Source organism: Pogoniulus pusillus, chromosome 13, assembly GCF_015220805.1.
Source record: "Pogoniulus pusillus isolate bPogPus1 chromosome 13, bPogPus1.pri, whole genome shotgun sequence".
Taxonomy (NCBI): domain Eukaryota; kingdom Metazoa; phylum Chordata; class Aves; order Piciformes; family Lybiidae; genus Pogoniulus; species Pogoniulus pusillus.
In genome coordinates this window covers 6,036,126-6,061,330 of record NC_087276.1, presented here as the reverse complement: position 1 = coordinate 6,061,330, position 25,205 = coordinate 6,036,126, and the positions used below count along the sequence as shown (strand labels likewise).

General features: G+C 44.7%; 1 long non-coding RNA gene across 1 annotated transcript; it reads right to left on the bottom strand.

The window, feature by feature from the left end:
* Positions 1-5,348: 5,348 nt before the first annotated feature.
* Positions 5,349-14,773, bottom strand: LOC135180290 (uncharacterized). The gene is made up of 3 exons (XR_010304367.1): positions 14,658-14,773; positions 5,763-5,900; positions 5,349-5,411 (listed from the first exon to the last, which is right to left on the bottom strand). It is a non-coding gene; the product is annotated as an uncharacterized LOC135180290 (long non-coding RNA).
* Positions 14,774-25,205: the final 10,432 nt, after the last annotated feature.

The window sequence follows — 25,205 nt, the reverse complement described above, 5'->3', positions numbered from 1 at the left end:
ATGGTTGGGCTTGGAAGCAATTTATGAAGATCTTAATCTCCAACTAGCCTGCTGACGCAGGGGCACACTCAGCTGCTGGCTGAGCTGCATCTCTAACCTCACCCTCTGTTTTCTTTTCTAATCCACTTTGCTTTCTAAACTCCCTGGCCAAACCTCCATTCTTCCTTGGGACTGGGGTAAGGTTGAGAAGGGTAGGGGGAAGGTGAAGGGGTGGTTGAGAGCCCCTCCTGGGGACTCAGGTTTCTGGGAGGGGAGTTGTATTTCTGTACTACCCTTTCCCTTGTCTATTTCTGTCTATAACTGTTTATACTGTAACTATCTGCTTGTTTATTGTGCCAGCTGCAAATATAAGCTTCATTCATATTTCCAGAGCTGGCTGAGTCTAGTCTGGGTGATTTCTAAAGTGTGGGGGGGCAGGGATCACCCAAACCATCACACTATGTATCTTTGTTCAAGCTGTGTTTGCTGGTGGCATTAGGACTGTGCAATCTGCAGCAGATAATTTCAGATGATAAGGTAGGAAGCCCAAAGAAAGAAAAGCAGAGATCAACAGTGCCTTTGCAGGAAGGTATTCATCCCTGTCCAGCATAATGTAGGGGAATACAGAGTGCAATCTTCCTTGACACTTCTCCTACTGCCAGGGTAGCTATGGTGAACACTGCTGAAGAGATATGATTAAACAAAGCTGTACCCAGATTCTAATGTGTTCTTAAATTATTAGTGTCAGATATCCACCTTGCACTGGGGTCAGAAATATACAGCACAGCAACCCATCAATGAACATCAGAAACTGCACATCAGGACCTATGCCTCATATGGTAGGGTTCTTTTATCAGCTAAGTTTTACAAATTCTTTTTCCTACTGTGCATTTTTCACTGTTTCCCTTTATTTTATTAATGCCAACCTGCTTGAAAAGGGCAAGGGGAGAAGTAAGCATTCTGCAGGGTAAATGGAAAGAGAAAAAGTCAGTACTTGCCTTAAAATGTCACTGCTCATAAGGAGCTTGCAACAGCCCAGCATTATGTAAGGCTGGCCTTCAAAAAGATGTGGCTAAGTATACACTGATTTATTTTGTACCTTTAATTTGATATATTAATTACCTTTGCAGCAAGTTTTGAGAAGTATTTTGAACTGCTGCTTGTTACAATGCTTTGTCATTCGTTTTTTCTACCCACTGGAACAATGCTGTCCTGATTCAAAACAAACCTTGAGTGCTGTATCCAGTTCTGGGCTCCTCAATTCAAGAGAGGACGGTGTCCAGAGAAGTGTGAAAAAGCTGGTGAGAGGCTTAGAAGACAGCCCTGTGAGGAGGGGCTAAGGGAGCTGGGGGTGTGCAGCCTGGAAAAGAGAAGGCTTAGGGCAGATCTCATTGCTGTCTACAACTACCTGAAGGGAGGTTACAGCCAGATGGGGTTGGTCTCTTCCATCAGGCAAGCAGCAACAGAACAAGGGGACACAGTCTCAAGTTGTGCTGGGGAAGCTATAGGCTGGATGTGAGGAGGAAGTTGTTGTCAGAGAGAGTGATTGGCATTGGAATGGGCTGCCCAGGGAGGTGGTGGAGTTGCTGTGCCTGGAGGCATTCAAGTACAGCCTGGCTGAGGCACTTAGTGCCATGGTATGGTTGATTGGACAGGGCTGGGTGCTAGGTTGGACTGGATGATCTTGGAGGTCTCTTCCAACCTGACTGATTCTATGATTCTATCATCACAGTGGCCCAGAGCAGGCCAAGGGGTTGAATACAGAGAGCTGTAGCCCTGAGGACTACTTGAAAATGCTATCAAAAACACTGGTGCTGAGTGAGGTGTTAAATGGCTAACCACACTAAACATTGACTGAGAAATAATCACCAACTATTAATTGACATCCATTTAAAACTGAAAGACTTGCAAGAGACAGTGGTAATTAATGCAAACCAGCAGTGTTTCTGGACTGCCTGGCAAGAGTGAGGCAGAGGCTTTCACCTGCACTATACAGGGGCAACACCTTAGTTTGCTTTTTTGGATGAGTTTAGTGTGGCTGCTTCTGGGCCAACCTATGGTCAGGCTTGGACAAAAGCTTGGGAATGAGCAGTTGGGGATGAGGTGGTCATTTCTCTGGAGTGGATTTTGGAGTGACAGTAAAGGCAAGCTTGGAGAGGCTTACAGGTTTCACAGAAATGCCTCAAGGCTTTTTCAAGCAAATGTTCATCTTCTGAGCTGAAATATTCAATAAGGTTTAGTTTTAAGGTAGATTAAGGCTGGGCAGAGATGGCATTTACTTCAGCAGCTTTGTCTCCTCAGAGGGAATCCAGAGAATGACACAATTCCAGCAGCAAGCACTGCAAATGCTCTTGGGCTTTTTGTTCCTGTGCTTTGTTTGTCATTTACCTTCTCCAGCACTGACAGAAGCTCTGCTCTAATTGTAAATCTAAATCAGCTGAATATCGATCCCCAGGGAGGTCTGATTGTATTTGTCCAAAATAACACAGATCAGTAGCTGAATCTAAAGAGAATTCTAAACTTCTCCATCTAACAAGTTAGAGCTCTTAAGTAATTGGGTCAGTCATAAATAGAGTTGTTTGCAACAGACATTAATCTGTAGGGGTCACGTTGCTAGTATTACAGAGAAGTATTACAATCTTTTGAAGATCAATGTGCTACAGTCATATTGGATGCTCAGAGGGCTGCAGCAGCTCTGCTATGAGCACAGACTGAAAGAGTTGGGGCTGTGCAGTCTGCAGAAGAGGAGGCTCCCAGGTGACCTTGTGGCCTTCCAGCATCTGAAGGGGGCCTACAAAAAAGCTGGGGAGGGACTTTTCAGGATATCAGGCAGTGACAGGACTAGGGGGAATGGAGTAAAAACTGGAGGTGGGGAGATTCAGCTTGGAAGTGAGGAGGAAGTTGTTCATTGTGAGAGTGGTGAGAGCCTGGAATGGGTTGCCCAGGGAAGTGGTTGAGGCTCCATGCCTGGAGGCAATTAAGGCCAGGCTGGCTGAGGCTGTGGCCAGCCTGATCTAGAGTAGGGTGTCTCTGCCCATGGCAGGGGGATTTGAGCTAGATGATCAGATACTGGAAGGCCAGAAGAAGGTCACCTCAGAGCCTCCTCTTCTCCAGACTGAACAGCCTCAACTCTTTCAGTTTGTCCTCACAGCAGAGGTGCTACAGCCCTCTGAGCATCCTCATGGCCCTTACTGGGACATGCTCCAGCATCTCCACATACCTCTTGTAATGGGGCTCCAGAATTGAATGCAGTACTCCAGGTAGGGTCTCACCAGAGCAGAGTAGAGGGGGAGAATCACCTTCCTCAACCTCCACACACCTCCTGATGCAGCCCAGGCTCTGGTTGGCTTTCTGGGCTGCAAGTGCACACTGCTGGCTCATTGCTTGTACCGTCCTTCGTTCCTGCTGCTCCCATTTTTACCATGTGGCCATCCTCCCACATGATGGACAAATCCTTCCTGATTCTACCTCCATCCATTGCCATCATTCTGGATATATATATATATGTATCTTGTTTTCCCTTCCCTATACCTCTTTGTAACTCCCATACCTTAAATACCTTTTATTTATTGTTAAAGATGTTTCTTTTAACTTCCAACTGAAGCAACACTATTTATTTGGTTGTGGTGTTTTACCCTCTTCCTCTCTACATCTAATCCCTTGCTTTCCAGGGGGATGAGGGCAGGAGGGGAGGTGGGAGGAGGAGAGAATGGAAAGCATCCTATTATTTCATTGGTTCTGTTAGCTATATCTTGAGCCTCTGGGAAGTTTAAACTAGAACCAAGACACTTATGAAGGATTTGATTTTACAACCTTCCTTGCCTGAGCTTATTGTGAGAATATAAGGAACATCAGCACTGCAGTACTATGAATTGAAATTGCTCACCACGTTTGCTTAGCTTTCTACATGTTCTTCCCTCTGCTTGTCTTGTCCTTTCCTGAGCTCCCCCAGTAAGCCGTTAGGGAATGAGAATTGAAGTGCTTTTCTAAGACATTAAAAGAGAAATAAACTGCAGAGTATACTGCTGTCTTCAGCAAACTTCTGAAGGATTTACACAACATTGTTGCAGTCCTTATTTAATCTGTGCAAACAAACAAACACCCCCCCCCCCCCTTGCAACAAAATGCAATTAAAACTTACTCTGTGCATTTTAACCTACATACAATCCTGCTCTTCACTAAATATATATATGTATATTTGAAAGAGAGTTTTAACACCTCTGGAATTGTTACAGAACAGAAAGTTTACAACACAAATGGGCCAGACAAAGGAAAATATTAAACTCATTTTCAAATCATGGCAGAAAGGATAACGCAAGTAATAAAGAGGAAATGCCTTTAGTCAAATATGGAGGTGGTGGAGTCACTGTCCCTGCAGATGTTCAAGAAAATACTGGTTGAGGCACTTACAGGCTTACAGGATGTTAGGGGTTGGAAGGGACCCAAGCAGATCATCGAGTCCAATCCCCCTGCCAGAGCAGGACAATGCTATCTAACACAGATCACAGAGGAACACATCCAGACAGGCCTTGGAAGGCTTCAGAGAAGGAGACTCCACAACCTCTCTGGGGAGCCTGTTCCAGTGCTCTCTGACCCTTACAGTAAAGAAGTTCCCCCTTGTGTTGAGGCAGAACCTCCTGTGCTGCAGCTTACACCCATTGCTCCTTGTCCTATCCCAGGGAGCAGTGAGCAGAGCCTGTCCCCCTGCTCCTGACCAGCCCTCAAGTATTTATAAACATTTATCATCCTCTCTACATCTTCTCTTCTCCAGACTAAAAAGTCCCAAGTCTCTCTGCCTCTCCTCATCAGGCATGCCCTCCAGTCCCCTAACAATCCTTATAGCCCTCTGCTTGACTCTCTACAGCAGAACCCTGTCCCTCTTCAACTGGGGAGCCCAAAACTGAACACAGTATTCAAGATGAGGTCTCAGCAGGGCAGAGTAGTGGGGGAGGAGAACCTCTCTTGATCTGCTGGACACACTATTCCCAATACACCCCAGGATCCACTTGGCCTTTTTGGCCACAAGGGCACATTGCTGTGCCATGATAAATTGTTAGCCAATAATAATATATATTACATTGTAGACATAATAAACCTTTGCTAATAAACACTGAAAGATCACTGCCTTACCTTTGTTTCAATGGTTATATTCTTCCCCAGTTTAGGCCTGCTGATGTCTCTCCTCTACTGTGTGGAATGGGCTGCCCAGGGAGGTGGTGGAGGCACCGTCCCTGGGGGTCTTCAAGAAAAGACTGGATGAGGCACTTAGTGCCATGGTCTGGTTGATTGGTTAGGGCTGGGTGCTAGGTTGGACTGGATGATCTTGGAGGTCTCTTCCAACCTGGCTGATTCTATGAACTAGTTAAATTCTGGAAGATGCAATTCTGAGTTGAGGAAATATGATGAGTTTTCAACAGACATCTTTCATTCTCCTAAGGCCCAAGAAAAGGGGTTACCTAAGCAACTCTTTTTCTATCTAAACCCAGCAAACAACAAAATGAGTAAACAAAAGAAACAGAAAACAAATAAATGACAAAACATCACCAAAAATACCTTTAGGCTGAAATCAATTCTGCTCAACTTCTCATTGTAGACTGAATAAATGCACTTCTTTTGGGATAACATCTTACTTTCATGATTAGCTGCTTCTCAGTATTATGCTATCACACTTTAGCCATACATATAGCAACAAAAAATATGTATTTGTTATCTCCACATGCTACTGTAACACACCCAGGAAGGGTCAACAAGTTGTGAGTTAATGAGAGGATGACTCCACTTACATGCTTAAACCGAGCAGCTCAGCCTGATTAAAGCCTGATTGAAGCAGGGCAGATGTCAACTTGGGTTTTTTTGTGCTTCATCTCAAAAACCTTCTCTCCAATCTTGTTTAAACTCAAATCTTCTTTTCATCAGATCTCCTGAAAAAATACCAAACGCACATTATCACCTTAAAGAACTAACAAATGGAGCCATAAATGAAACTTAATAAACTTATATGATTCACTAAGGTCTTTAATGTAGGACTATCCACTGTGGCAATCTTTTATGTCCTTTTACACTCATTGTTTATTGGTTAGAGATAAAATACAAGGACCAACTTCAGAGCAGTGGGGATAGCTTTTAATTTGTTTGTTTCTGTGTTAATGAAAGGTGAAGATACCATATTGAGGGTATTCCACAGAGAGCAGGCTTTTATTTACTAGGTGCAATGTATTCCCACAGTACCTTGTGTTCAGTATCCTTATTCTTTAGATTAACTTCAGTCTATTCCTCCCTTTTCCTTATAGAATCATAGAATCAAGCAGGTTGGAAGAGACCTCCAAGATCATCCAGTCCAATCTAGCACCCAGCCCTGTCTAATCAACTAGACCATGGCACTAAGTGCCTCAGCCAGGCTTTTCTTCAACACCTCGAGGGACGGTGCCTCCACCATCTCCCTGGGCAGCCCATTCCAATGCCAATTACTCTCTCTGGCAACAACTTCCTCCTAACATCCAGCCTAGATCTCCCCTGGCACAACTTGAACCTGTGTCCCCTTGTTCTATTGGTGGTTGCCTGGGAGAAGAGCCCAACCCCACCTGGCTACAGCCTCCCTTCAGGTAGTTGTAGACAGCAATGAGCTCTGTCCTGAGCTTCCTCTTCTCCAGGCTGCACATCCCCAGCTCCCTCAGCCTCTCCTCATAGGATTTGTGCTCCTGGTCTCTCACCAGCTTCATCACCCTTCTCTGGACATGTTCCAGCACCTCAACATCTGTCTTGAACTCAGGAAACAATGAATCATAGCAAAAAAAAACCTTAAGCAATAAGTAAGTCTGGCCCTTGTAGCATTGCTTTTGAAAACTTAATTTCATAAATTATATTCAACTCACAGACATGTCCTAACTTATAGTTCTGCCAGGCAACCAGCAACAGAACAAGGGGATACAGTCTCAAGTTGTGCTGGGGGAGGTCTAGGCTGGATGTTAGGAGGAAGTTGTTGGCAGAGAGAGTGACTGGCATTGGAATGGACTGCCCAGGGAGGTGGTGGAGCTGCCATCCCTGGAGGTGTTGAAGCAAACCCTGGATGAGGCACTTAGTGCCATGGTCTGGTTGATGTGATAGTTTGTACTGGATGATGTTGGAGGTCTCTTCCAATCTGGTTGATTCTATGGTTGTATGAGTGTGACACTTGCACACTTAAGAAATACCTTGTGTGAAGCAAATACCCCAATACCATCAGTTCACTGTGTTCTCTATCATTCTCATTATCTGCTTCTGATTAATAGAATTGTAGCAGCAGAACACTTACTGTAGAGTAACAGCTACAACATGAAGCATCAGTACCAACCTGTCTCTAATTTAAATTCCCAGAGACTTAAATAAATTTGATAGAACCAAATAACAATCTGTAGAGTGCTCTTCCCTCTTCTTTCCCAAAAGAGAGGAATTAGATGTAGAGAGGGAAAGGTAAGCACACCCAAATAAATAAAAGTCACTCGATTTGGAAGTTAAAAAGAAGGTATCTGAGGTAGGGAAGTTACAAAGGTATAGGGAAGGGAAAAACAAAATGTGTAAATACAACCAGATTTTGATGGTGATGGCTTTGTCCACCTCGTGGGTGATGGCCACATGGTAAAACAAAGAGAACCAGGAACAGGATGGTGATGCTGGTAAGCAGAGAAGCAGGGAGCAGAGAAAGCCAAAAGCAGCAAGTCCCCCTGCTTTTATGGATCTTTAGACAGGAAGGAGGATTGGGTTAACCATCACCTGGTAGTCTTCAGAGCCACTCCTGGGGAAGGGTCAAGACCACCTAGGGTCAGGTTCAAGGTTACTCCCCCTGAAGGGTTAACCCTGTACACACCATTAATGAATTATAGTTGTAAGGGTTTATATTGTGATTGGAATAAATTAATGTAGTTCATCTGAAGGCCTGTCTTGGAGAACTAAACCAGTCAGTTTCCTTAGATTTCAGAGACTGAACTGGGTCATAGCATTATCTTCAATAAATAATCCTTCCAAATGCCTTTGAACACTTCATCTGAGTGTTTATGCAGAGACAGCTACAATTAGCATCACCTCATTTGCAATGAACTTCTAGAAGAAGAATCTTTCCTGGGTTTTTTTTCCCCATCTAGCCTTCTGTGCCAGTGTACCCTTTCAAGTTACTGTTTTGTTCTATTTGGAGTTGGTTGGTTTGTTTTTTTTTTCCTGGAATATTAATACGCAGATATTCCACTGACAGAGAGCAAATGATATGAAATAAAACTACAGCAGGGGTTGAGATCTCTGTGGAAAATGAGACACTAGGGCACAGTATCACAGTATCATCAGGGTTGGAAGAGACCTCACAGATCACCAAGTCCAACCCTTTACCACAGAGCTCAAGGCTAGACCATGGCACCAAGTGCCACGTCCAACCCTGCCTTGAACTGCCCCAGGGACGGCGACTCCACCACCTCCCCGGGCAGCCCATTCCAGTGTCCAATGACTCTCTCAGTGAAGAACTTTCTCCTCACCTCCAGCCTAAATTACCCCTGGCACAGCTTGAGGCACTTGGTGCCATGGTCTAGTTGATTGGATAGGGCTGGGTGCTAGGTTGGATTGGATGATCTTGGAGGTCTCTTCCAACCTGGTTGATTCTATGACACTTTAACAGCTTCAGTAGTGGAACCTTATTTCTAATGTGATAAATCTACAATATTATTTTGCATTCCCAACACCAAGTGCTGACAATGAAAACTTGAGTGTCACTAGAACACATATTGGCCATAAACCAGAAAATATTCAGCCAAAAAAGAAATCAGAAGTATATAAAAATAGTGCATGAATGAAATCAATAAGACTGGAACATGTCCAGAGAAGGGCAATGAAGCTGGTGAGGGCCCTGGAGCACAGCCCTGTGAGGAGAAGCTGAGGGAGCTGGGGGTATGCAGCCTGGAGAAGAGGAGGCTCAGGGCAGACCTCATTGCTGTCTACAACTACCTGAAGGGAGACTTTTGCTAGGTGCGGTTGATCTCTTCTGCCAGGTAACCAGCAATAGAACAAGGGGACACAGTCTCAAGTTGTGCCAGGAGAGGTCTAGGCTGGATGTTAGGAGGAAGTTGTTGCCAGGGAGAGTGATTGGCATTGGAATGGGCTGCCCAGGGAGGTGGTGGAGTCACTGTTCCTGAAGGTGATCAAGAGAAGATTGGGTGAGGCACTTAGTGCCATGGTCTAGATGACTGGCTAGGGCTGGGTGCTAGGTTGGACTGGATGATGTTGGAGGTCTCTCCCAACCTGGCTGATTCTATGATAACATCACAGGTAACACACTGGCCACAGCAAGCAAGCAGGCCAGCAGGACATCAATGCAAAGCTGCAGGTTTTTTTACTAAAATAACAAGTTTTACATAATGTGATGGTGAAAGCTGAAGACTCTTTTCTGGTATGCCCTATGAACACTAACTTCAAATCCAAGTGTTGCTCATGACAGCATTATAAATGCATGTTAAAAAAAAATAAAGATGCTATAATATTAGTGTTATTTTTACTTTGCATAAATACTCTATTTCAGGCATGTGATTTTGTAACTGATTTTGTGATTGTAAGGGATTTTGAATTACTTGTATTGACAACCATTAGCTACTTATCAATTAAATTACCAGGCTAAATACTTCTATGCTTTATAATACTGGAGAATGTAGTCATTGTCCTGAGAAATCAGTGCAAAACTTCTAACTTTATCCTATAGCAATAGAACAAGGGGACACAGTCTCAAGTTGTGCCAGGGTAGGTATAGGCTGGATGTTAGGAGGAAGTTGTTGTCAGAGAGAGTGATTGGCATTGGAATGGGCTGCCCAGGGAGGTGGTAGAGGTACCGTCCCTGGGGGTCTTCAAGCAAAGCCTGGCTGAGGCACTTAGTGCCATGGTCTAGTTGACTGGATAGGGCTGGGTGCTAGGTTGGGCTGGATGATCTTGGAGGTCTCTTCCAACCTGGTTGATTCTATATGTGTATATAGTTTACCTTCTAGGTAGCTTTCAGGACATGCATTGACTAGTACTTTAGAAACAAATCTTTTCTCCCAATTATCTGGAGGTTCTTTTGAAACTGCCCAGCCAGGTGTCAGCCAGATGAAGTTCCAGCATGCTGGAGCACACTGCCTGAAACACAGTGAGATTCTTTTGTGCTTTTAACTGAATCCACAGACATATTTAAGCAATGGAGTTTGATTTTACTTCTCACTTGAGAAACTTCACAGAATCAGTCAGGGTTGGAAGGGACCACAAGGATCATCCAGTTCCAACCCCACTGCCATGCCCAGGGACACCCTACCCTAGATCAGGCTGGCCAGAGCCTCAGCCAGCCTGGCCTTAAACACCTCCAGGCATGAGGCCTCAACCACCTCCCTGGGCAACCCATTCCAGCCTCTCACCACTCTCATATTGAACAGCTTCCTCTTCTGCAGACTGAACAGCCCCAACTCTTTCAGTCTGTCTCCAGATTGCAGCCCTCTGAGCATCCTTGTGCACCTTCTCTGGACACACTCCAGCATCTCCACATCCCTCCTGTAATGGGGGCTCCAGAACTGGATGCAGTACTCCAGGTGGTGTCTCACCAGAGCAGAGCAGAGGGGGACAATCACCTCCCTGGCCCTGCTGGCCACACTTTCTCTGCTGCAGCCCAGGCTCTGCTTGGCTCTCCTGGCTGCAAGTGCACACTGCTGGCTCCTGTTGAGCTTTTCATCCACCAGCACCCCCAAGTCCCTCTCCTCAGGGCTGCTCTCCAGCCACTCACTGCCCAGCCTGGATTTGTGCTTGGGAATACCCTGACCCAGACGCAGGACACTGCACTTGGTCTTGTTGAACCTCCTGAGGTTGGCTTGTCCCCACCACTCCAGCCTGCCCAGGTCCCTCTGGATGGCATCTCTTCTCATCACAAAGTCAGGACTGCATTTTGTTGCTCTCCTGAATTAATTATTTTTCTTTTCAATGTCATCTAATTGGTGAATGAAGCAAATAAGACTTCAAAGATGCCTTGCCAGGAAATTGCTCTTTTTCAAGCTGCAGTTGTAATTTCACACCGATACAAACGTGCACATAGCTTGGGTGAGTGGGGGGAGGGGGAAGCCCAAAACATTCATCAGTGATTTGTGACGCTTGGCAGCTAGCTAGAAACACAGAAAATGGTGTCTGTAACCTCTGGGGAGTTAGTCCATCATTAGATTAACAACCACCAAAGTAAGGCCATACATCATTAAAAAAGACAGGCTCAGTGCTACCAATCCAGAATAAATAAGCAGAACAACTTGCTCTGTCACTTTGCATACGAATGCAGAAGTCTTTTGGATGCTGCTGAAGCAGAGTAGGATGAGGAGGTAGTCATTACCTCAGGAGAAAAATGACAAACTCTGTCCCTATTCAGCAGATGTGTCTTCACTTATCAGGTTTATCTGAGTTTGCAATACACTGTGAGTATGAGGACTAAATACATCAGCTACTCAATGTCTAAACAAGTTTTTCCAGCATGAAAAATATATTTAGCTATCCTGATAAGAGCTAAAATGCTTTTTGTTTAACCTTAGCTTTCTCTACTTCAGTTTTAATGATCAATTGCTATTTGTGTGAAATGCTTCCCAGCTAAGCTGCTTAGGACAACATTGCTTCAGCATGAGCACAGTGTTTTCACATAGAATCAACCAGGTTGGAAGAGACCTCCAATATTATCCAGTCCAACCTAGCACCCAGCCCGATCCAGTCAACTAGACCATGGCACTAAGTGCCTCAGCCAGGCTTTTCTTGAACACCTCCAGGGACAGCGACTCCACCACCTCCCTGGGCAGCCCATTCCAATGCCAATCACTCTCTCTGCCAGGAACTTCCTCCTAACATCCAGCCTAGACCTCCTCCAGCACACCTTGAGGCTGTGTCCCCTTGTTCTGTTGCTGGTTGCCTGGCAGAAGAGACCAACCCCACCTGGCTACAGCTTTTTGTCTTTATGACAGCATGGATTGAAATAAAAGTGCCTATAGAGAGGCAGTGTAGGTCAACTCTTCCTTCTCTTTCATACAGACTCCTAGACCTTTAAATCATAGAATCATAGAATCAACCATGTTGGAAGAGACCTCCAAGATCATCCAGTCCAACCTATCACCCTGCCCTATCCAATCAACTAGACCATGGCACTAAGTGCCTCAGCCAGGCTTTTCTTGAAGACCCCCAGGGACGGTGCCTCCACCACCTCCCTGGGCAGCCCATTCCAGTGCCAATCACTCTCTCTGTGAAGAACTTCTTCCTAATATCCAGCCTATACCTACCCTGGCACTACTTGAGACTGTGTCCCCTTGTTCTATTGCTGGTTACCTGGGAGAAGAGGCCACCCCCCACCTGGCTACAATGCCCCTTCAGGTAGTTGTAGACAGTGATAAGATCACCCCTGAGCCTCCTCTTCTTCCAGGCTGCACACCCCCAGCTCCCTCAACCTCTCCTCATAGGATTTGTGCTCCAGGCCCCTCACCAGCTTTGTTGCCCTTCTCTGGACATTTTCAAGCACCTCAACATCCTTCTTGAATTGAGGAGCCCAGAACTGGACACAGTACTCAAGGTGTGGCCTGACCAGCGCTGAGCACAGGGGTAGAATAACCTCCCTTGTCCTACTGGCCACACTGTTCCTGATGCAGGCCAGGATGCCATTGGCTCTCTTGGCCACCTGGGCATGCTGCTGGCTCATCTTCAGCTTACTGTCTATCAGTACCCCCAGGTCCCTTTCCTCCTGGCTGCTCTCAGCCACTCAGTCCCCAGCCTGTAGTGCTGCTTGGGGTTGTTGTGGCCAAAGTGCAGAACCCTGCACCTGGCCGTCTTAAATCCCATCCCATTGGCCTCTGCCTGCCCATCCAGCCTGTCCAGGTCCCTCTGCAGTTCTGTTTAGTCATCGAGTAGCTGATGTATTTAGTCCTCATACTCACAGTGTATTGCAACTAAGACTAAAAATGGAACTCAAAATATCCTGTATTAATTCAACTACTTATCAATCAAGAAACAGTGAAGCTTACTGATATGAATATTAACAAACCAAACCAGCTGGCTCATTAATGAAGAAAGTGCAGAAAAACATTAATAAATAAATAATAATTTAGCTGGATCAAACATAACTAAGAGCCTTAGGTAACCACTGAAGCTTAAGTAGGGTAAAATTAATATCATTGGTATGATTTTCTCAGTGTGGAGTGGCCTATATTTTCAGTCAACCTTTAAAAAAAGAACCCAAGCCTGAAAAACCATTAAAAAATCCTTATTAAGCATACTCTGAAAAATAAGATTTTGCTACTAATTAGGATGGCATATTATTTTTATATCTAGATTTTAATTGCACTCACTTGATATGCTCATTAAAATTATTTTCATTAACCATCAAGCTTATTACCCACCACATTAGACCTTAATATTCAAAGGAAGGTCAAAAAACAAGGTCTGAAAAAAATTTCTGCACCTGGATTTCACTTGAATCTGAATCATAGAATCAGCCAGGTTGGAAGAGACCTCCAGGATCATCCAGCCCAACCTAGCACCCAGCCCTAGCCAATCTACTAGACCATGGCACTAAGTGCCTCACCCAGTCTTCTCTTGAACACCTCTAGGAACAGTGACTCCACCACCTCCCTGAGCAGCCCATTCCAATGCCAATCACTCTCTCTGCCAACAACTTCCAAGGTGATGCTATTCTGATACGAAGCTGAAAGCATCTTCCTTATTTGAATAAACTTTGGACAACCATAACTTCAGGTGTCTGGGAAATATCTGGTGATGAATAAGCTCACTGATTCTCAAGAAATTCTTCTGATGCTACTCAATAGTTGGTGCAAACTGCTGCAGTGCCACTAGTGGAAATGGAAGGGTGACACTTCACATCAGTGAGCATCTGCTGAGTAGACTACGTGTGTGAATACTGGCATATCATAGGATCAATCAGGTTTGAGGTCTCTTCCAGGCCAACCTAGCACCCAGCCCTAGCCAGTCAACTAGACCATGGCAGTAAATGCCTCATCAAGGCTTTTCTTCAACACCTCCAGGGACAGTGAGTCCTTTACCTTCCTGGGCAGCCCATTCCAATGCCAATCACTCTCTCTGGCAAGAAATTCTTCCAGCCCACACCTCCCCTGGCAGAGCTTGAGACTGTGTCCCCTTGTTCTGTTGCTGGTTGCCTGGCAGAAGAGACCAACACCACCTGGTTACAGCCTCCCTTCAGGTAGTTGTAGATAACAAGGAGATCACCCCTGAGCTGCCTCCTCCTCTCAAGGCTGCACACCCCCAGCTCCCTCAGCCTCTCCTCACAGGGCTGTGCTCCAGGCCCCTCACCAGCTTCGTCACCCTTCTCTGGACATGTTCCAGCACCTCAATTCATTCCTTACCTTTCATCTGGCTGAGTCTAGTCAGGGTGATTTCATTCTGTTTTGGGGGTGGGTAACTCCCAAATCATAACAAGGATATGTGAGAATTCCCCAGAGAACCTTCCCCTCAAGCAAACCAAATACCACCACCAAACCCCCCAGTGCTCATTTTCTCCCATCCTCTATTGTCTCCCATTCAGCCCCCAAACAGGCTGAAATTCACTGCAGCCTGTTGCCTTGCAGGCTGCTGGCCTATGTGGTTACCTAGTTACTCAGATAAGATCCCTCTGGAAGGGCAGGCAGAAAAGAGAACAAATTGACTTTGCTACTTACTTGTGAAGTATTAGCAGGATTATGGGATGGAGTAACGTAATTGCAGTATCTGAGGGCGTCCAGTTCATCTCCTGGGATGGATCTTGGTCTTTGTAGTTTTCTTAGGGACTCTGGAAGAACCTGGAACCCCTCAAACCATGACAGATTTCATTACAGAGTGATCTATTGGTTCTGATATTACTGAGATATGAATTCTGCTTTGAAATCATGCTTAAATAATGTACCCTACCAGGTTAATTTTTATGGGCGAAATCACCAGGGGAAAATGTTTTGGAAGTAATTAATTGTCCTTGGAAGTTAAAACTGGTTCTTGGTGCAGCTGGAGCAAGGACTTGCCTGTAAGGGCATCAGTAAGGGAGGTAAATTGACACAGAAGCAGTCTGCCTTCTTGCTGCTTGTAAAGAGGGAGTAAAGTGCCAGGTGGACTTTCTGTTGTGCCGGGGAAAGTCTAGGCTGGATATTAGAAGGAAGTTCTTCTCAGAGAGAGTGATTGGCATTGGAATGGGCTGCCCAGGGAGGTGGTGGAGGCACCATCCCTTGAGGTGTTCAAGAAAAGCCTGGATGAGGCACTTAGTGCCATGGTCTGGTTGACTGGCTAGGGCTGGGTGCTAGGTTGGACTGGATTATCTTGGAGGTCTCTTCCAACCTGCTTGATTCTATGATTCTGATGTTGGTCAACAATTAGGCTGAATGGGGATAAAATTGGGTATTCACACACATAAATTACAAGCTACTGAGCATACTCTAATTTCCTTTTACTTCATTGTGTGTCTGGTACTACTGTCAGTTGAGCTCATATAACATAGAAGGTCTGACATCTATTGCCCCCGTGTCATTTATCACCACCCCATCTCCATTTCAGTAGCACAGATACTCAGGGTACAATTTTTACTGTAAAATTGAATTTGTTTCTTGTGACAGAGTAGGGTGGTTGAATTTATGATTTAACATTGAACATCTTTCACCTTGAAAGCAGCTCTCCTGCCACATAAAAAATGAGGCATCTCTCTCCTGAGGACACTATAGCATCGTGATACAATGCCCATCGTGTTAGACAAGGTCATGCCAGTAGAAAGTAAACTTAATTTCCTGGGCATTTCAACATTTAGCTCTATTTTTCACTCTACGAGGATAAATATTAGGAAATACATTGTCCTAGGGTAACAAGTATCCTATCATGTGTAGAACAAAAATAGTGTTGTTCAGTTCAAAATGGCTGAGTGAAAGAAAGTACAGAAAGCATTTGGAAAGGAGATTGTCTAGCTGATAGTTGCCCTTCTCTTTAGTTTGAAGAAAATAAGTACATTACCTTGCTTGTAGTTTCTAACCAAAACCTTCATTATGGGTCAGCACTGTAATTCAAACCCACCTTTTCCTAATTTGCCATTGGAATGGGCTGCCCAGGGAGGTGGTGGAGTCTCTGTGCCTGGAGGTGTTGAAACAAAGCCTGGATGAGGCACTTAGTGCCATGGTCTAGATGATTGGATAGGGCTGGGTGCTAGGTTGGACTGGCTGATCTTGGAGGTCTCTTCCAACCTAACTGATTCTATGATTCTATGTCCAGAGAAGGGCAAAAAAGCTGGTGAGGGGCCTGGAGCACAGCCCTGTGAGGAGAGGCTGAGGGAGCTGGGGGTGTGCAGCCTGGAGAGGAGGCGGCAGCTCAGGGGTGATCTCCTTGTTATCTACGACTACCTGAAGGGAGACCTTAGCCAGGTGGTGTTGGTCTCTTGTCCCAGGCAACCACCAACAGAACAAGGGGACACAGTCTCAAGTTGTGCCAGGGGAGGTCTAGGCTGGATGTTAGGAGGAAGTTGTTGGTAGAGAGAGTGATTGGCATTGGAATGGGCTGCCCAGGGAGGTGGTGGAGTCGCTGTCCCCAGAGGTGTTCATGAAACGACTGCATGAGGCACTTAGTGCCATGGTCTGGTTGACTGGATAGGGCTGGATGCTAGGTTGGACTGGATGATCTTGGAGGTCTCTTCCAACCTAACTGATTCTATGATTCTTTTGTCACTGTATGCACTGTTTTTCTCTCTCCTTACTCTTCTGTCCATCTGCCTTGTCCTCCCCTGCACTCCTGCAATTACTGTCAAGTTTCCAAATAAAACCACCCCTAATCTGAGCTTTGTTCATGTTACACAGAAGCAGAAACATCCTGAAGCAGAAACATCCTGACATCTCCACATTGCCTGCAAACTTTCAGAACTTAAAGTCTGCAAATCATGCATTTCTTCTTTGCTGGCACTTGACAGCAATGTACACAGTTCTGAGATAACAAAGCACTAATTCAGGCCCTTTGTCTTGTGGGGGACAACATTTTCACTCACCCAGTTACAGCAGTGCTCATGGGTCTGTAGGAATCCATCTGTAAAATGCAATGCAAAAGGTTGCAGGTCCCCATTTTACAGCAGCAACAACAAAATCCTTTGTGTCCCTCCGAAGTCTCTCTCACCATGCCTTTCTTTCCTGTTTGAGGTAATCTCTACCTGTGGAGGGTCCACAACCAAGGTCCTCCAGGTAAGAAAGAGGGAGCTACCACCCTTATCTCTCTCCTCACTGGAGAAACTTAGCTGCTGCCAGCTGTTAAAGGTACTTAGCAATTTTCCACCCAAATTAAACACATGCAGGCTGTAATTACAGCCTGTCAACTATCCTCTCAGACTCAAAGAATTGAGAAGAAAACTCAGATCTATTTGGATCCTTTTACAACCATAAATGAGGAATCAATTCACAGCTGGAGAAATCCTTTCCAGTTATAATTTGGACTAGAGTCTGTGTTCTTCTTGGGTATCCCTGGGATAGTAGCTGGATTCTGCAGTACTCTGCAGTGTGGGATTGCAAAGTGAAGAAGGATAGTAACAGGCAGATGCTGACCTTGGTTCCCACCAGCTGCTGGCTACCTTATCTCAGACAGGATATATAACAGACACCTCGTTAATGAGGAAAACAAGGTGTGGTTTATGCTGATGGAGTGGGTTGTCCTTGACTAATTATGCTAATGTATAGGCAAGTGCCTTATGCCCTGAGGGATATATTGAGAGCTGAAACGATCAGTAAAGGTCTCTGGCATAATTCACATTGAATTGTCTGGAGTCCATGTGGCATCACCTTGATCACATTGATCTGTGGGGCCTTGACCACGTTCCTGTGGCAAGCTAAACAGATTTCTGCAACACTGCAGTACTAGTTAAATGAACATTTAAAAACAAACAGGGGGAAAAAAAAAAACAAACCCCCAAAAAAAAACCAAAACAAACTGACCAACAAAACAGAACCCCCCAAAGCAAAAAAACAACCAAATTCCCAAACAAACAAAAAACAACACCCCCCCCCAAACAAACAAACCCCCCCAAAACATTCACATGATCTCTTAATCATGCACACAGAATGTCAGGGGCTGCAAGGGACCTTGAAAGCTCATCCAGTCCAACCCCCCTGCCGGAGCAGGATCGCCTATACCAGATCACACAGGAATGCCTCCAGGCAGGTTTTGAGTATCTCCAGAGAGGGAGGCTCCACAACCCCCTTAGGCAGCTTCTTCCAGTGTTCTGTCACCCTTACAGTGAATCATAAATTCCACCTCTTCAGCTCATTTAGATCATCCAGTTAATTTTTGGCATCGTTCTGAATCAACACGCATGGAACTCTTCTGGTCCATGCAGAAAAAAGGCATGACCTTTGATGTCAGACTTCCATTTAAGTTTGTTAACTTCTGGAGGGCAGAAGGGCTCTGCAGCAGGACCTTGACTGCCTGGACAGATGGGCAGAGTCCAAGGGGATGGGGTTCAATAGCTCCAAGTGCAGGGTGCTGCACTTTGGCCACAACAACCCCATGGAGAGATACAGGCTGAGGTCGGAGTGGCTGGAGAGCAGCCAGACAGAGAGGGATCTGGGGGTGCTGATTGATACCCACCTGAACATGAGCCAGCAGTGTGCCCAGGTGGCCAAGAGAGCCAGAGGCATCCTGGCTTGCATCAGGAATGGTGTGGTCAGCAGGAGCAGGGAGGTCATTCTGCCCCTGTACTCTGCACTGGTTAGACCTCACCTTGAGTTCTGTGTTCAGTTCTGGGCCCCCCAGTTTAGGAGGGACACTGAGATGCTTGAGCGTGTCCAGAGAAGGGCGACAAGGCTGGGGAGAGGCCTTGAGCACAGCCCTACGAGGAGAGGCTGAGGGAGCTGGGATTGGTTAGCCTGGAGAAGAGGAGGCTCAGGGGAGACCTCATTGCTGTCTACAACTACCTGAGGGGAGGTTGTGGCCAGGAGGAGGTTGCTCTCTTCTCTCAGGTGGCCAGCACCAGAACAAGAGGACACAGCCTCAGGCTGTGCCAGGGGAAATTTAGGCTGGAGGTGAGGAGAAAGTTCTTCACTGAGAGAGTCATTGGACACTGGAATGGGCTGCCCGGGGAGGTGGTGGAGTCGCCGTCCCTGGAGCTGTTCAAGGCAGGATTGGACGTGGCACTTGGTGCCATGGTCTGGCCTTGAGCTCTGTGGTAAAGGGTTGGACTTGATGATCTGTGAGGTCTCTTCCAACCCTGATAATACTGTGATACTGTGAGAGAAACATCAAAGCACCATGGACTGTATGATTCACAGCACAAACTTCCAGCAAATCACCAATCATCATTTGGTAAAGGCTTACCTCAAAGAGTGAGATTTGTTGTAAGAAAGAAGTAGACAGAGTCTGATGTGGTCTTATTCTTCAGCCACAAAAATGTGCAACCTCGAAGGGATTTTGGTTGATTATTCAATTGGATCACAGGATATCACAAGCAAAAGAGGTGTAAACCTATCTTTTCCTGAGAGGTAATGAAATATTATTTTACTAAGGACTCAGCCCTTCTGTGCTAGCTTGGAGCTAGCTAGAATGTTTTGGTGAGAAGAACTAGATTGCAGGCTGTGAGAAGAAAACAATAGTGATGACTACTTCATTTATGGGCTTGCTGAGATGTATAAGAACATGAGTGTAAATATAGATAACAGAGTTGCTGTCTGGGCTTTGTGGCCTCATCTCTCTCTCTCTAACCTAACCTGCTGTCTGTGTGACTAATCCACCTGATTCCTAACCCCCCTGGCTGAACCTCCAATCTTCCTTGGGCACAAAGCAACATCTGGGGTAAGGTAGAGAGGGGTGGGAGAAGCTGGAAGGGTGGTTGGGACCTCCTCCTGGGGACTGATTTCTGGGAGGGGAGTTGTGTTTCTGTATTACCTTTTACCTTGTCTATTTCTGTCTGTAACTGTCTATACTGTAAATCTCTGCCTGTATATTGTGCTAGCTGCAAACATAAAGCTTCATTCAATTTCCAGAGCCACTGAGTCTAGTCTGTGACTGAGTCATTAGACTGAGCCTAGTGTAGTGACTTCCAAAGTGTGTGTGGGGGTGGGTAACACCCAGACCATCACAGCTTCTCAGATGTTTTATTTTCTTCCCCTTTCCTCAAGCTGTTCTAATTCCATGTAGCTCAACTTCTCTTTCTGATTTCTTTTCTACAGCTGCATATTTCTCACTTGCTGAGAATAAATCACAGAAGCAGCAACTCTGAAAATGGCCTGGATGTGTTTTAATCAACAAATGCAGTGTAACCAGCAGGCCCTGATTCTCCAAGTTGAGGGTTTATTTCAAAGCAGCATGCCATGTTTAATCAGGCTTACTAATACTGCACAGCACTGTCTGCTTTGACAAGAATACGTTGATCATGTTACAGAATGATTATTGCTAATGCAGATCTTTTAGACAAGATTAGATTTTGCTTCCATCCAGATGCTTCAAAGAATGTTATTAGTTTTTGGTGTCATATTTTTGTAGCATTAATATGATCAGCTTATGGGCTTGCTCATATGCTATAACTGCAGCAATTTATCTGACAGTTAAGCTGTCAGGACCATACAGCATCTAACCCAATGAACATTGCTGCAATCTGTATCAAATTAGGCACTGCCCACACAATCTTACCATAGCTGTGATTTGACCAATGAATGAATATTCTGATGGGTCCCCAACCTTTGAGATTCAGAAATCTACATCATACAGCTCAACAGCTTCTTACAAGAAAGCTGATTGTTCTTCACTGAGAGAGTCATTGGACACTGGAATGGGCTGCCCGGGGAGGTGGTGGAGTCGCTGTCCCTGGAGCTGTTCAAGGCAGGATTAGACGTGGCACTTGGTGCCATGGTCTGGCCTTGAGCTCTGTGGTAAAGGGTTGGACTTGATGATCTGTGAGGCCTCTTCCAACCCTGATGATACTGTGATGATAATATCCCTAATAGTGAATCAGCATATTTTTAATAGGGTGCAGCTTTCTTTTTCATAAATGAGGAAAACAGGACTCAGAGCTGTGCTGCTTTGGCAGCTAATTAATGTGGCACTGTATGGAAAGCCCATTGGTATAACAGCATTTGTGACAGCAGGGCTTCTATACACATGCAGAAAGGAAGACAAATTACATTGTTCTTTCCTTTCAAAGTTAATGGATATCTACAAGTACCTTTCATGAGTTGTATTTACAAGTTAGACAAAAATAATTATAAAAGCTGAGAAGCATAAATATGAGTCTTAATACATCTTCACTAGAGTGCCTTACAACATCAACCAAGCACTGCTGCTGCTGCTCTTAAGCTTAACACGTGCTGAAATACACTCTGATGGTATGCTTCATTCCTTGTGATAATATGCCTTTAAAAACAATGTCCTTTAGGCTCCAGTGGACCATGAAATAGTCTCTGCCAAAGTACCAGCGGTGTAAATGCTGAGACAAGCATTCATTTTGGCTGTCAGCTTTAAGGAGTGTGGAAGAAATGAAGCACATTTATTATATACTGATGTATTCTGACTAGATAATCCTTTTCAGTCGTAGGCACTCTAAAGACGAGTGCAGATTACCGTGGGGGGAACATTTAACAGAAACTCAGAAGGGCTGAAACAGTTGTGCTTCCAATTTCACAGCTGGATAATTTGCTTTATAAACTTCTATTTAAAAGAAAGTTTTACTGGCAATGAAGTACACTAAGTAAACAACCTGTAACTAAAAGTCAGTAAGTTAGAAACTGTTTCGGCTAATGCTCTATTTATTAATTAATATTGGAGTTTGCTCTTCCATGCTTGTGCTAGTTTGAAGCTAGCTAGAATGTTTTGGTGAGAAGAATTAGATTACAGACTGTGAAAGAGAAACAAAGGGTGATGTCTACTTTATTCATAGGCTTGCTGAGAGGTATAAGAACAAGAATCCAAACATAGATAAGGCACATCTTCTTGGGACATTCCCTGAGCTGCACTTCTCTCTACCACTTTGCTTCCTAACCCACTGGCCGAACCTCCATTCTTCCTTGGGCCTGGGGTAAGGTTGAGAGGGGTGGGAGAAGGTGGAAGGGTGGTTGGGAGCCCCTCCTGGGGACTCAGGTTTCTGGGAGGGCTGTTGTGTTTCTGTCTTACCTTTTACCTTGTCTATTTCTGTCTATACTGTAAATCTCTGCTCATCTATTGTGCCAGCTGTAACTATAAGCTTCATTCATATTTCCAGAGCCAGCTGAGTCTAGCCTGGGTGATTTCCAAAGTGAGGGGGGGTGGGGAACACTCAAGCCACCACAATGCTGCAGGCATTTTCAAGTGTTTTCTTAGGTAACTATTGTCATTACCATCTGTCAAAATTCACCCTTCAAAGTGTCACCATTTGATGGCATGTTGATAGTAAGCTTATTTCTGCATAGCTATGATAGGGACTAATCAACTCATACTGAAATCAATAGGACCTCAACATTTGGAGCAAGATACTTAAATTATAAGCATTATATATGAATTATAATATATATATAAAATATAATATATGTATGAATTATATTTCATAGCAAGGGGTTGGAACTAGATGATCCTTAAGGTCCCTTCCAACCTAAACTGATATGGGAAAAGGGACAGAGAACATAGAGTGGAGGAACCTAGTTAAATCATTAACTGTGTGAGCACTGATATAAAGCATCATCAATCAGATAACCACAAAGGAGGGGGGTTAATCTTGAGAGAGTCTTGAAACACTCTCATGGAGAAGAGTACTGTATTCAAAGATGAGAACATTGGAGACTCTAGTCAAGAATGTGACCCACAACTGACACCAGGTGGACAAATGGTAGAGAGGTCAGACTGAGGAAGACATCGGCCTTCCTTCCAAAGACCCCAAAAGGTGAACACCAGGTGGCAATGAGCATGCTTAAAGAGGTGGGACAGTATGGAAATGAGTCCTGGGAATGGATTGTAATAACTCCACCTATTCCCAGAACTCATTGTGATAACCTTACCCCTGTACTGAACATGCATGACTTTGTAGCATAAATATTTTACCTCAAGAAGGTGAAGTTGTGCAAGGGCTTTGGAGGAGGACCTCCCCTTGTCACCCAGTGCTGATTAAACATGCCTTACCTAATAACACTTTGTGTGTTGTGAGGTCTCATTTTCTGTGATTCTAAGATTATTCCCATTTTAAAGGAGGGAATAGGATACAGAAAGCCTAAGGCATTTTTAATTTTCATTATGTAGTAAATGGAAGGGGAAACTATATCCAGAGATCTTACCTGGCTCAAGGCTCCCAACATTTGGCCCCAGTCTGCTAAGGCTTTTTCATCAGGTATTTTAAGAAACATTAAAAAGAAAACAGATAGGTGAAACCTGTGTCTGGCTGAAAGAAAGCAGAAAATTGACAATTAGATATAGAGCCTTTTAGAAATGTACATTTTTTGGAAGTCTGCCAAAGTCCAAATCCAGTGTGCAGAAAATTAGCAAAATAAAGGGAAGCCAAGAAGCATAGCATTGGTTAAAAACAAGAACAAAACTGTTGACATCCATCTCATTAAGCACAATGTTTCCTGCAAACTTCAGTGGTGAACACTCCTAAGTACAAAACAAGTAAGAAAACACCTCAAAGGAGCTTTATGCTCCCCCAGGACTCTGGCAGGGTGCTGGGGCTGGCACGGTTTCTGACTTGGTCTTGGGAACCAGCAACAGAACAAGGGGACACAATCTCAAGTTGTGCTGGGGGAGGTCTAGGCTGGATGTTAGGAGGAAGTTCTTCACACAGAGAGAGATTGGCATTGGAATGGACTGCCCAGGGAGGTGGTGGAGTCACTGTCCCTGGAGGTGTTCAAGCAAAACCTGGCTGAGGCACTTAGTGTCATAGTCTAATGGATTGGCTAGGGCTGGGTGCTGGGTTGGACTGCATGATCTTGGAGGTCTCTTCCAACTTGGCTGATTCTATGATTCTATTCTATGATTCTACAGTTCCTTCTCAGGAGGATGGTGTCCTCCCAGAGCTCCAGGCTTGGCATGGAGGTTTGCAGGTGTGCAGGTAAAGATGATGTCTTGCTGGTGGCAGTAACCATGGAGACTGTTATATGGTCTCTCAGGCAAGCATGTGGCTCTTCTGATCTTACTCCTCCTGGGTAAATCCCTTCTGCACAGTCCAGGCTGTCGTTACCTGCTGGTTGGGCTTTTCACACTAAGGCTGCGCAATTCAAGCCATGAGTCTTGCCTACAGCATGAAGGACACTTAATGTCTCTCCCTGGTAAACCAAGACACGGCAGAGTTTCCAGGTGGACAAGCTTGAATCATCAAAGCTTGTCATTACACAGCAAAGCTGGCCTGGAGCATGGCAGCAGCATGGCCAGGCAAAGCAAAAGGAGGCAGAGCAAAGCAGATTGTTTACAACTTTGCTCATGTTTATCAACTGTCTGAGTCCGATGGCTCCCTTTGGCCACAGAGATTAGCTGATCAGAATGGCACTTTGCCAAAATTAACCATATTACCTGAAGCTAGGGGCTTGCTTTGCCCATATTATTTTACTCTCTGCTAAAGAAGGTAATATTTAAACTGTAATATTATGACAGGCAGTTTAAAGCTTTGCAGAAATACAAGTTTCCTGACTGTACACTTTCACAGCTTCATAACACTTGAGAGCAGCAACAGATCTGCATAAAAGAAAATCAGAAAGGCTCTTTGGAAGAATTAGAGATTCTTTTACTGTGGCACATATCTCAGAGAAATATTTGCAATCTGGTTGGAAAAAAAACCAATTGAATTTTATTTATGTTAATTGCTTTACCCAATTAAGATCATTGCCATGACTGCAGTGAAACGAAAATTAACCTCCTTTATAATGAAACATCTTTACTCTAAATTTGCTTATTATTACAGCCTTACAGTCTTATAACTAGGGAGTGGAATTATTTTATTGTATCTATCATTATTTATTAATCATCTATTATTATTATTAATTTTAGCTGTCTTGTTGGTCATTGAGACTTGATTCTTCCCAGGCTTCTGGGGAAAGGAGGCAGACAATTTCTGACCTTGTCTCCTGGCTTCTGTGGATGATCTGTGTATCTCCAGAACTTCTAGTGGGAAATTTTAGGCAGTTATGTGTAATAATGAACAAAAATGTTCTGGTTTCTTATTTGGTGCAGTGTGTGTGCACCAAACACACCCAGAGAAGACATTCTCTTATGAATATACCTGAATAAAAATGGTAGCTTTGTTTTCTACCCAAAGGTAAGTGTAAAAAAAAAACAAC